This window comes from Bactrocera neohumeralis, chromosome 2, assembly GCF_024586455.1.
Source record: "Bactrocera neohumeralis isolate Rockhampton chromosome 2, APGP_CSIRO_Bneo_wtdbg2-racon-allhic-juicebox.fasta_v2, whole genome shotgun sequence".
NCBI lineage: Eukaryota > Metazoa > Arthropoda > Insecta > Diptera > Tephritidae > Bactrocera > Bactrocera neohumeralis.
In genome coordinates, this window is record NC_065919.1 from 81,243,134 (window position 1) to 81,255,648 (window position 12,515).

Consider the following 12,515-nt stretch of genomic DNA (forward strand, 5'->3'; position numbering starts at 1 on the left):
CACGGTTGCAGACCCTGACCCATCACTCCCAGCGAGGGATCCAATCCTCTTCTTCCGTGGCAGAGGCATCCCCACCTTAGGAATTCACCTACCAAGTAGGCTGATCCTCCGGGAAACAAAAACACTAAAAAAAACTATCAAGCGCGCAAGAATGCTCAGTAGCAGTCGCCACCAGAGCGGTTGACTACAGCGAAAAAAGCTCACCACTACGACCAAACAAGTCGCACAGCTAGCATTTCTCGTACAGGACAGGCACCTGCACCTGTTAAGCAAAAACTGCCCAAGTTCCCCTCGTAACACGGGCAACTGACCGTTAGACGCTTAGCACTACTCAACCCGACAGGCAATTCAGCCGACAGAGAACACCAACGATACGGTACAGCTCTGAAACTGTGTGACTGTTCAACAACTACAACCGTATGGCAGCCCACGTAACCGCAAAAACTACCTGTTGCAAAACCCACTTTGCCCCCACACTCAACAAAAAACCACCTGCTCTACCCGCCTAACGAATTCAAAAAACCAAAAAAAAAACAACTTGCTACAAAAAACACTTGCTACAAAATTCGGTGCGAGCACACACACCCAAACAAAACTACCTAGAAAAAACAAAAACCTACTTCAGCAGTTGAGAAAATTTGTGTATGAACAAACGAGTGTTCATACACACACACAAGCTTTTACTTGTTTTCTCCCAACGCCTACACTTCGATTTCAGAAAAAATTATTAAAAATTAATTCTGAAAACGTCGGAAAACAAAAAATTATGCTACCACGGCCTATGATAATGAAAAGCAAATGCCCCTAACACAAAACAACAACAAAGAAGCGTACTTACATATTTTCCTCAGCACGAAATTGTATCTTAATAATATTGGATATTGATATTGATATTTTTTTAAAATATTTTCGAACAAAAATGCGAGCGCACGTCTTCAAACAATGAATCACAATTATAGAATGATCGTTTACATGCAATCAAAATTTATAGTACTATAAATTACAATTTTTTGGGGTTTTGGGTTTTGGGTTTCGTGTTTTTTATTTTTATTTGGTTTTAGCTTAGCAAATTATTTTATTTTACATCTTTTATGTGTGTATTTTGTGATTTAATAGATATTTTTATACAGAGTTGCAAATAAAGTATTAACATAAATTAAAATAATTGTATTAACATTTAATGTTTTTTTTTAATCTTTAGTTAAGAAAGAAAATAGTTTTTTAATTCCAAATACCGGATTGAACGATGAAAATATTTTTAAATCAAAATATGCTAATTTTCCTTTATACGATCAAACGAATTATATTTCAACAATTTTTAATTCAGATTTTGCAACTGAAAAATTAATTTAAAAAACTATACATTGAAAATCTAATTACACCCAAAATTATTTTATAAAAAATTACGCAACCCTGCTCGTCTATACATACATTAATTTGGTAAAATTAATGAGAAAAATTCGGAATTATGATATGCTGTGCATTTAAAGATAGACTATTTTATGCCTAGGGAAATAATCGTTTTAAAATTCATGACTAATAAAATATCATTCTGCTTTAATCTAATATTATAGTTTGTTACTGCATGTAACTGCAAATTATTGACAAACATCACACATACACATATTATATTAGAAGTTTCATTTAAGTTAAGCGTAAGCAAGTATAAATTATTTGAATATTTTTTCACTTTCAGCAAGCACTCTCCATTTACAACATCCTTTTTATACCCTGAACAGGGTATATTAAATTTGTCAAGATGTTTGTAACACCCAGTCGGAGACCCTATAAAGTATATATATAAATGATCAGTATGTTGAGCTGAGTCGATTTAACCATGTCCGTCTGTCTGTCTGTCCGTCCGTCCGTCTGTATATATACGAACTAGTCCCTCAGTTTTTAAGATATCCTTTTGAAAATTTACAAACGTCATTTTCTCTTCAAGAAGCTGCTCATTTGTCGGAACGGCCGATATCGGACCACTATAACATATAGCTGCCATATAAACTGAACGATCGGAATCAAGTTCTTGTATGGAAAACTTTCATATTTGACAATGTATCTTCACCAAATTTGGTATAGATTATTTTCTAAAGCAACAATGTAATCTACGAAGAAATTGGTCAGATCGGTTAACTATAGCATATAGCTACCATACAAACTGAACACATAGTTACTAAAAGAAATGCACCTGTGAAGGGTATATTAGCTTCGGTGCAGCCGAAGTTAACGTTTTTTCTTGTTACAGCCATTATTTGGTTGCAACATCATTCACATGTTTTCTAAGCGCTATCAGGAACATTACACCATTTAGACATTCACAGCATCTGTATTTTTCTTTTTGGCCTCAGACTGCAAAAAGAAGAAAGCGAATAACACAATTAATAAAAAAACATTGTTTTTTTAAATTTAAATTTTTTTATTCACCTCATCCCAACCACTGCCAGCGCGCTGGATCTCCGTTGCAACTTTCGTACCCTTCTCGGACGTCACCACCTGCACAACTTGTCCTGGCCCATTACGACTTGGTAGCAAATTCTTGGCTGCGGCGATATTCTCATTGCCACCACAACAAAACACGTTCATGCTTGACGGCTTACGGTTATCTAAATTGAAACTATTTAGAAAATTTTTAATAGAATAGTCGCTCTGATCCATATGCACAGCCTTCACCGGCTCATCGGCATCATCTTCGTCATCAGATGGCGAATTATTGACGGATGAGCTGGGATTAGTATTAACACGATTTAAATAAAAGTTGTTATATTTTTGTGGGTATGTTGTTAAACGGTTTAGTCCAATCATATACTTACTAACCGCACAAAGTTTAAAGTAGCATAAGTAAAAACAATAATAAACATTTTTTAGGTTATTATTAAAAGCTTGTGAGCATTTAAAAGCTGTTATTCATAAGAAATTTTAATGAAAAATGTAATTAAATATTTTTTAGACTATATAGAAGTAGGAAGGAACTATAGGAGAACTACCTATACTTGGGGTGGCTAATAAAACATAAAAAAATTATAGAATTAACATTTAAATTAAAAAAATATTTATTATATAATACCGAAAATGTTAAACAAAAATAATTTTCAAATCTTAATTCCGAATTCAGGTTTGAAAAATGAAAAATATTTTTTTTCTTATTTCAAATACCAGATTGAACGCTGAAAAATATTTTTTTTTAAATCCAAATGCCGGATTGAACGAGGAAAAATATTTTTTTTCCAAATGCCGGATTGAACGAGAAAAAATATTTTTTTAATTCCAAATACCGAATTGAAAGCTGAAAAATATTTTTTTATTCTAAATACCGAATTGAACGGTGAAAAATATTTTTGTTAATTCCAAATACCAGATTGAAGGCTGAAATATATTTTTTTGATTCTAAATACCGGATTTAACGAGAAAAAATATTTTTTTTTATTTCCAAATACTGGATTGGAAGATGAAAATTATTTTTGTTTTTTAATTCCAAATACCGGATTGAAATTTAAAAAATATTTTTTTAATCCAAATACCAGATTGAACGATTAAAAATATTGCTTTGATTCCAAATACCGGTTTGAAAAAAAAAAAAATAATAATAATTCTAATCCCAACTTTATAATTAAAAAAATATGTTATTGTCGAATTCACATAGTTCGCGTTTGCGTACTTCGTATTCCACCATTTTTGTCAACTTTTGAAAAGGAAAGCATATATTTAATAAAATTTTAACTAGTTCAAAATTTTTGTTGAAAATTAATTAATTTTAATTATAGTGCTTCAGTAAGAAAATTTTTAAATATTCTTTTTCATCTCTTTTCATTTAAGTAATTGTTACAGCGGTTTTTAAAATAAAAAAATATTTTAACATTTTTTTAATTTTATTTCGATTATGGGATGCAAAGGTAAGTTTCCTATTTTTAATTTCAATTTTCAAAAATTTTAATCTTTAATTCCAAATTTTCGAAAAATTAAACTTTTAATTCCAACTTTTGAAAATTCTAAAATGTTAGGTATTTAAAGTTACATGGAAATTTCTAAAGTGGTAATAAAACATTTAAATACTACTTTTAAAATAAATAACAAATAAAAAAATTAAACTTTCAAATTCTGATACTGATTTTTTGATTAAAAATTATTTTAATTAATTAAAATTATATTTTAATTTTTTAATTCCAATCAAAATTACGATAACAATTTAAAAGGGAATTAAATATTGAAATTATAATTTTTTATCCAAAAAACTTCCAGTAAAATATTCACACCTCTGCCTACACTACTATATATGTATATACTTATTTTTATATATTTCTCCTAAACATACATACATATGCACATATGTAGGTGCATATATATTAAATGATACATGTCTGTTTACATTTGGGTGCGCATAATGATTTTACAAATGCTAACGCAGATACATACATACATACATTTCTATGTGCTATTAAGACTCAAGGAAAGTAGTCATACATTAAATTTTTGAGAATATAAATCTGTCATAGAACAAACCGAAATCGACTTCTATGCCTCGTCTGCACATAGAAATGCACATATAGTATGTATACATATGTATGTATCAAATGATATGGAAACACTCAACATTTAATTAGCATGCAGTTGATTAGTAAACTGAAATATTACAAATTAAAATACATACAAATTGTCAATCAGTTTAAAGGCAACTCACTCTCCATTAATGGTTTCCCCTTAATTGTGACAGGTTGTCGGTTTGTTTCTGCAATTTTTAATCGCATGACAAATCTCGACTGGTACCGAAAACATTGAATTTTTTGGAAAAAAGGCGTCGCGTTGAAGTGTGGGAAACGATGCTTTCCGACTACCAGGGTGTCATGAAATGCATTATAACTGGCGATGAGACTTGGATCTATGCTTACGACCCCGAAACAACCGATCAATCGAGCGAATATCGTGCCAAAAGAGAGCCGAGACCAAAAAAATCGCACCAAGGTCGCTCAAAAATCAAGGTCATGTTGACTGTTTTCTTCGATTATCGTGGTGTTGTGCATTATGAATTCCTTCCAACCGGTCAAACAGTCAACAAGGAATATTATTTGAACGTTATGCGTCGTTTTCGTAACGCTATCCGCCTAAAAAGGCCGGAATTGTGGAAAGACAATTCTTGGTTTTTACACCAACGATAATGCACCATCCCATACTGCCCTCGTAATTCGTGATCATTTCGCCAAAAACTCAACCCTGATCTGGCGCCGTGCGACTTCTGGCTGTTCACCAAGCTCAAAAGTCCGCTCCGGAGACACCGTTTTTATACGATAGAGGAGATTCAAGCCGCAGCGAAGACGGAACTGAAGGCCATCCCGGAAAGTGACTACAACCAGCGTTTCGAATATTGGAAAATCCGTTGGCATAAGTGCATTGCATCGGGAGGGGATTACTTTGAAGGGGATGAAATTGATTTGGAAGAATAAGTAAAGAGTTTTCAAAATAAATACAATGTCACCTTATTTTTTGGGCACAGTTGCGCTAATGCATACATCCTTATCTGCCCATAATCCCCGCACTGCAAATGATTCTAGTAAATCAGCTCCACACAGCAATTTCAATTGTACACCATCCTGCCGCTCACGCAAACCGGGAGGCATCCAACCAGGTAGAGTACCGTTTATATCACTCTCTAGTGAGTTGATGTAGTTATTCGTATAATTTTGATGGTACTGCAGAACGGAGATTGTGCGCGACCATTCCGATTGTTGTACTTCCCAGTCGGATGGCTAAAAGTAAAGAAGTAAAATAATTAATTAATAAATAAAAGCCTGTAGATATGTTATAACCAACTTACTTTGATCCATGTTGACGATTGCAAAGCTAATTGCAACATAGCATATCTATGTTTGCCAGCAAGGAGTTCTTCCTTCTGATATGCATCGTGTGTGGGTGAAACGATGCCACCAATGACGTCATGTGTTCCTTGTGTTTTGAAATAATCACGTGCAATTTCTATATTTTAAAGAAAAATATAATAAAAAATATATGCCATATATTCGCATATTTATGTAATCTGAAAGCGCTTAATAGTAATTCACAATCTTACCGAACATGCGAAAGTCCATTGGTGTCGGTGGCTGAAACAGCCACGGGCTATTAGAACTATCCGAGGCACATTCGACATTCTGGTTGTTTATAATAATTCTTCTTGAACAATTCTTGTCTTGAACAATAAAGAGAAAAATATCCAAGTATATCTTGCAATTTTTGAACACAAAATTACATACATATGTGAATATGTGAACTTTATGCGTATGGTTTTTTAAAATCTGTTTACATATATACATAATTATAGACATATGACATGGTCTTTTAATATGGTATATGGTTCTTGTATACCATATTAAGATGTTATCAAAACTTCTAATGCTCAAAGCAAATAAATACATATGTATATAAATATATAACTTAAAAAACCCTTATTATATATGTATATAATTATATTAATTAAATATTTAAGTAGTTTTACATATATGACTTTATTATATATTTCAACAGAATGAAATTCATCATTAAATGGGTCAAATTGCACATACATACATACTTATATACTTAAGTGCTTTGATATCAAATGTATGGAAAATACCTATAAATGAGGTGATGGGAGGATGGAGTCATGTGTAGAAGTTCACGCAAGCGAGGAAAGTGGCTCAAAGCAGCTCACGACTTCCGGTCTTAGACCAAGTATCCTCTGGGTAGCCTAAAAACTTCCGTTTGAAGGCGAGCTAAAGTGGGAAGGCGAAACATCCCTTACAAAGGGTTGTGCGCTGGGTTTGGGACCCGCTACGTAAAAAAAACAGTACAAATGAAAACTAAACGACAGCATCGGATGAGAGACCCCCCTTTTGATGACGACCATGGCAAACGAAATAAGGACTATGATTTAAGGACATGCACCTGGAATGTCCGGTCCCTTAATTGGAAAGGTGCCGCTGCCCAGCTGGTTGATCTCAAAGACTGAGACAAGTAGGTCCTTGTGGCATTTACTACAGTGGCCATATAAAGGAGCGCAAGTTTGGTGTGGGATTCGTGGTGGGAGAGAGACTCCGTCGCCGAGTACTATCATTCACTCCGGTGAATGCACGTCTAGCACAATCTGCATCAAAGCGAAGCACGATGTGACCAAAGATGCCTTCTATGAGCGCTTGGAGCGCACTTATAAGAGCTGCCCCCGCCACGATGTCAAAATCGTGCTTGGCAACTTTAGCGCCTAACATTGACTCAGTCCACTATCTTGTTGCAGCCAAGTTTCGCACCCGCCTCTGTGCAGCAAAAAGCGCACGTCAACAAACACAAGGAAGGTTCGACATCGAGAAGCTGCAATCAAAACAGGCAGCCGAACGATTTTCTACTCGGCTTGCACTCCTGCTCTCTGAGAGTACTCGTCAACAACTCGGTATAAGGGAACTGTGTCATTCGCATCCAACCCCAGGATAAATGGACTACCACCAACAAGAAGTAGAAGCATATCCATGTATCCCGGGTGGTGCTCTAGAGGCTAGCTAAATTTGCAGTACAAACTAGCCACAACCACTCTACCGAACACCCCCTCAATAGCTACACAAACACCCAGCTGTGAAGAATCCAAAACTACACAATCATAGCTTGGATTATTCATAACTATTGCAGCATTAACCCTGGTGACCAAAACCTCCAGAAATGCCTTCTTAGTGGCGCGGCTTGGAGTGGCGCTACCCACCCCTCAGTCATACAACCCCAACTGCCCCCGACCTCTGGCACGATAATCCCCCAAATGTCGTGGGCACGGTCAACAATGCCACAGTAAATCGGGCAGACAGCTGGTCTACCCTTGAAAAGCAGGCTGAAGTCCCGGAGGTTCACCGGAGTATCCTACAAGAATGACTCCACAACCCGAAGACCAACTCCGGGTGACAGTGACGTCCAATCCCACCTCCTCAAATTTTTTGTTCCTCACCACTCTTTCCCTCTCCAAAGCAGAGGGAGTGCGAAGAATCGCCCCACCTCTCTTGAGCGGCCGGACATCATGGACGCTCACTCCAAGTGAGGGACCCACCTCCTTCACCACCTTCTTAATAACTTCCCTAGAGGAAGTTGCAGGCCCCTTGTTCTTAACAACAACCGCCCAGGTCTCTACAGGCTTCGGCATCACCGGCGCGATTGCCTCCAGCACCTGTGCTGCAGGCGCAGACATCGGTGTCGACGGAGCCGGCACAGACCTACCCGGCGGCGAAAAGTGCCCCCCACAACTTCCTCTAAGGGCATCAACCTGGCCACGAAGATGGGCATTCTCGGTTATTACCGTCATCAGGAGTTCCTCATACTTTGAGGCAAACTCCAGCAGCACCTTCGCAACCTCCTTCTCAAAGTGTTTGGCACCAAAAACCAACTCACTCCGTTCACCACTTAATTTTTTTGCAGCCACAACATGGCCGACATATCAAAACACCGACAAATCAGAACCACGAAAAATCAAAATACTGACAAACCAAAATGCCGAAATGTGAAAAATATTTTATCTTGTCTGCCCTTATTTCTATAGAAGCACAGAAAGAGAATTCTGCTGACTAAGGGTTATGATGCTGAGCGTGTTCGTGGCCGGAGGCCGAAGGCCGCAGGGCCTCGAACGAACAACGCCACCTTTTCTTGATCTGTCGGTATTTTGATTTGTCGGTATTTTGATTTTTCGGTGTTTCGAATTATCGGTGTTTTGATTTGTCGGTATTTTGACTGTCGGGGTTCTAAATTTCGGCATTTCGTTATACACCCACCCCACTACCTCTACCGCTCCCTCCCACAACACCACGCTCCACACCTGGAGACGCCATACGCGCCTTACGCTTCGGTGGACCCCAATGGAGGTCCCATCCTCTCCTCCCCGGATGACGTGTCTGCCATCACGGTTGCAGACCCCGATCCATCACTCCCAGCGAGGGAATCAATTCTCTTCTTCCGTGGCAGAGGATCCCTACAAGAAACCACAAATACAAGGAAAAACCCGGAACAGCTGCTCGCCGGGCGCGTATGACTGTACACACAGAAAAAACTATCAAACGCGCAAGAATGCTCAGTGGCAGTCGCCACCCAAGCGGTTGACTAACGCGAAAAACGCGAGGGCACACACAACCCAAGCACAAAGCCTGGAATGGCCACTCAAAACGGGTGCCGGACGGAGCTTTGACCGCGTACCACCCCGAGTCAACCGAGGCGGCAATGCACCAAGTCACACCGTGGGCACAAAAGCTCACTACCAAGACCAAACAAGTCGCAAAGTTAGCACTTCTCGAACAAGGACAGGCACCGGCACCTTTTAAGCAAAAACTGCCCAAGTCCACCTCGCAACACGGGCAACTGTACGCTAGACGTACAGCACAACTCAAACTCGACAGACAATTCAGCCCGAAAAACCACTCTGCCCCCACACTCAACAAAAAACCACCTGCTCTACCCACCTAACGAATTCAAAAAAACCAAAAAAAAAAATCAACTTGCTATAAAAAACACCTAACACGAAAAATCACCTACTCTAGTAAAAACACTTGCTACAAAATTCAGTGCGAGCACACACACCCAAACTAAACTACCTAGAAAAAACAAAAACCTACTTCAGCAGTCGAGAAAATTTGTGTATGAACACTCGTTTGCTCACACTCACAAGCTTTTACTTGTTTTCTCCCAACGCCTACACTTCGATTTCAGAAAAAATTATGAAAAATTAATTCTGAAAACGTCAGAAAACAAAAAATTATGCTACCACGGCCTATGATAATGAAAACCAAATGCCCCTAACACAAAACAACAACAAAGAAGCGTACTTACACACAATTCCCAGCACGAAATTAAAGCACTTAAAAATTATATTTTTTTCAATATTTATTCAAATATTTCTCACAGCTATGCGAGCGCACGTGTTCACAAACTGAATCACAACTATAGAATGATCACTGTTGACAGTCATAACTTTGAAGTCGTAGATAATTTCAACTGATGCCTTTTTTTGGTTCAGTTTGGCGAATTCTTCTTAAATTTCAGAAACAGTTATTTTACGAATTGGAAGACACATTTGACAAGATACATCCAGGAACTGTATTATTTCAGTATCTTCAGGTGCAAGGTTTGAATTTGGTTGAAACGTTGAGTATAAATGTTGTGCAAATGCTTCAACCTTATCTATGGCAGTTTTACACCAATCTCCGTTATAATTACGTATGGTAACATTTCGCTTTGTAGGTCGCTTTAAATATTTGCTCTCCAAAGGTTGTATTCGTAGTCTTTCGCGTTAGGATCCAGACTTTTAAGAAACTCTGCAGTTGCTTCATTTCTTATTTCATGTAAGCGTTTTTTAAGTTGGTTTGATGCTGTATTGTACCTTGTTTTATCTAATGGACACCTACTGGTTTGCCAAATTTTCCGAAGCTTTCGCTTGTTACTTATAAGGTTCCTAAGCTCAGCTGATATAAAAACAGTATTCGCTACCATAGTTTTGGCTGGTGCAGTTCTCCTCATACCTCCTTCATGAATGATGTTTGTAAATGTTTCCACAGCCGTATCCACTTCTAAATCAGTTTTGAGAGAAATTTTTCTATTTAGTTTGGCATCTATCCAATCTTGAAATAGCAAAATATTTGTCCTAGGTGTGACAATTTTATATTTATTTGAGAGTGTTGGAAGAGCAGCGCCATAAGTAATTATAATAGGCGAATGGTTTGAGCTTAGGTCAAAGTTGTCAGAAATATCCAGATGATGTCGTGATACTCCAAAATAAACTGCAAAATCCAAAATATCTGGTATTTTACGGGGGTCTGATGGCCAATACGTTGGTTTCCCCGTAGATATTGTTGAAAAATTGTTTGTATTTATACATTTATACAGCTCTCTTCCCTTGGGATTTGCCAATCTTGATCCCCACCAAGGATGCTTGGCATTATAATCACCGCCAGCAATAAACTTACAGCCAAGTTTTCTAAAAAAATTGCAATAGTCTTGTTCTTTGAAACAAAATCGTGGTGGAAAATACACTGAGCACACATTAAGATTAAATGACATGCATTTAACATTAATGCAAGCGGCCTGTATAGCGTTTTCATTTATTATTTCCACGATATTATATTTAAGCCCGCTTTTTATTAATATCGCAGAGCCACCATGAGCTCTATTATCTGGATGATTTGCAACAATTAGATCATATCCATGAATTTTAAAGTGTAACCTATTTGTAAAATGAGTTTCTGATATCAAAAATATATCAATGTATTTAGATTTGAGGAAAATTTTTACTTCTTCTGTGTGGTTGGAAAGCCCATTCGCAATATCTACTTGCATTTTTTTGATATTAACAGAGATATCATATTGAGGAGATTGTTTGTTAATTCAAATTGTTTTGCTAATAAAGCTTCGATTCTTTCGAATGGATCCTCGTTACTTAAGGGGGGGGTAAGGTTTGTTTCGTCGAAAAGAGACCTTTTTTCGGGAATTTTTTAGAAAAAACTATTGCTGTATTTTTATTTTACTTATTATTATATAAAAGTACAACATTTGAAGGATACTTAAAAAAAGTTTTATCGAAAAATAACGAGGAATAACGGATTTATCGTCGATCTCTGTAGGCACCTCGAAAAAAAGTTGTTGTGCGGTGACCAGCCTACAGCATCACTGGATCATCGGAAACCAAAAAATTAAAATGCTTTCTTTAGTTTATGAGTTTAGCTTTCAATTGACGTCGAGTTTTTTTTAATTTTTAAATTTTTCAATTTTTGGTACCATTTTCAAGCCAAAATGACGATTTTGGACGAAAAAATCGACCTATTTGTTATTGTAAAATTCTAAGAAATTAAAATTTTTGGAAAAACTCGACGTCATTCGAGAGCTATATATATGTAGAGTATTTGTACAAAATTTCAAAACAATCGATGTAGTAGTTTTTTCTGTAGGCTGGTCACCGACTTTAAAAATGACATATTTGGGAAAATCGATTCAAAGTTTTGTACACTCAGCGCAGGTAGTTAGAGGTACCGTTATTCAACCTGCTGTAACTTCGTTAGTTTTTCTCCGAATGACCTAAAACTTTAACACAATATTCTTGAGATGTTGATGGTTCAGAAAAAAAAATAAAAAAAAATGGAAATAAAAAAGTTGTCAAACCTTACCCCCCCCTTAAATTTCTATTTTCGCGTAGTATCTGTGCATAAGTAGGGCAGCTACTCCTATTGTTAAAATCATTTTTCCCGTAAGAAGTGGAAACATTATGCTCCTGAGGAGCTTTACTTGATTGCTGACTAAAGAAACGACTATTAGGCTTCTGCTTTGCAACTAATTCTTGATAAATTTTGCAGCCCTTATAGCTAGCAGCATGATCTTGTAAGCAATTAACACATTTGGCAGGTAAATCCTTGTCTTTCTGACACTCTGTGGTTGGATGGCACATAGAACATTTAACGCATCTAAATATCTTTGTACAATACATCTTGGTATGTCCATATTCCTGACATCGAAAGCATTGTACTATATCAGTTGCACAAATT

At 36.9% G+C, this 12,515-nt stretch overlaps 1 protein-coding gene and 1 pseudogene across 1 annotated transcript in view; both read right to left on the reverse strand.

The window, feature by feature from the left end:
• Positions 1-2,241: 2,241 nt before the first annotated feature.
• On the reverse strand, positions 2,242-8,188 carry LOC126764385 (nicotinamide/nicotinic acid mononucleotide adenylyltransferase 2-like; annotated as a pseudogene).
• LOC126764953 (nicotinamide/nicotinic acid mononucleotide adenylyltransferase 3-like) overlaps positions 2,518-12,515 on the reverse strand; it is a 28,907-nt gene continuing 18,909 nt past the window's right edge. The window contains exon 8 of the transcript XR_007668200.1: positions 2,518-2,617. The gene's annotated coding sequence lies outside the window, so the exon portion shown is untranslated. The remainder of the gene's footprint in view (positions 2,618-12,515) is intronic.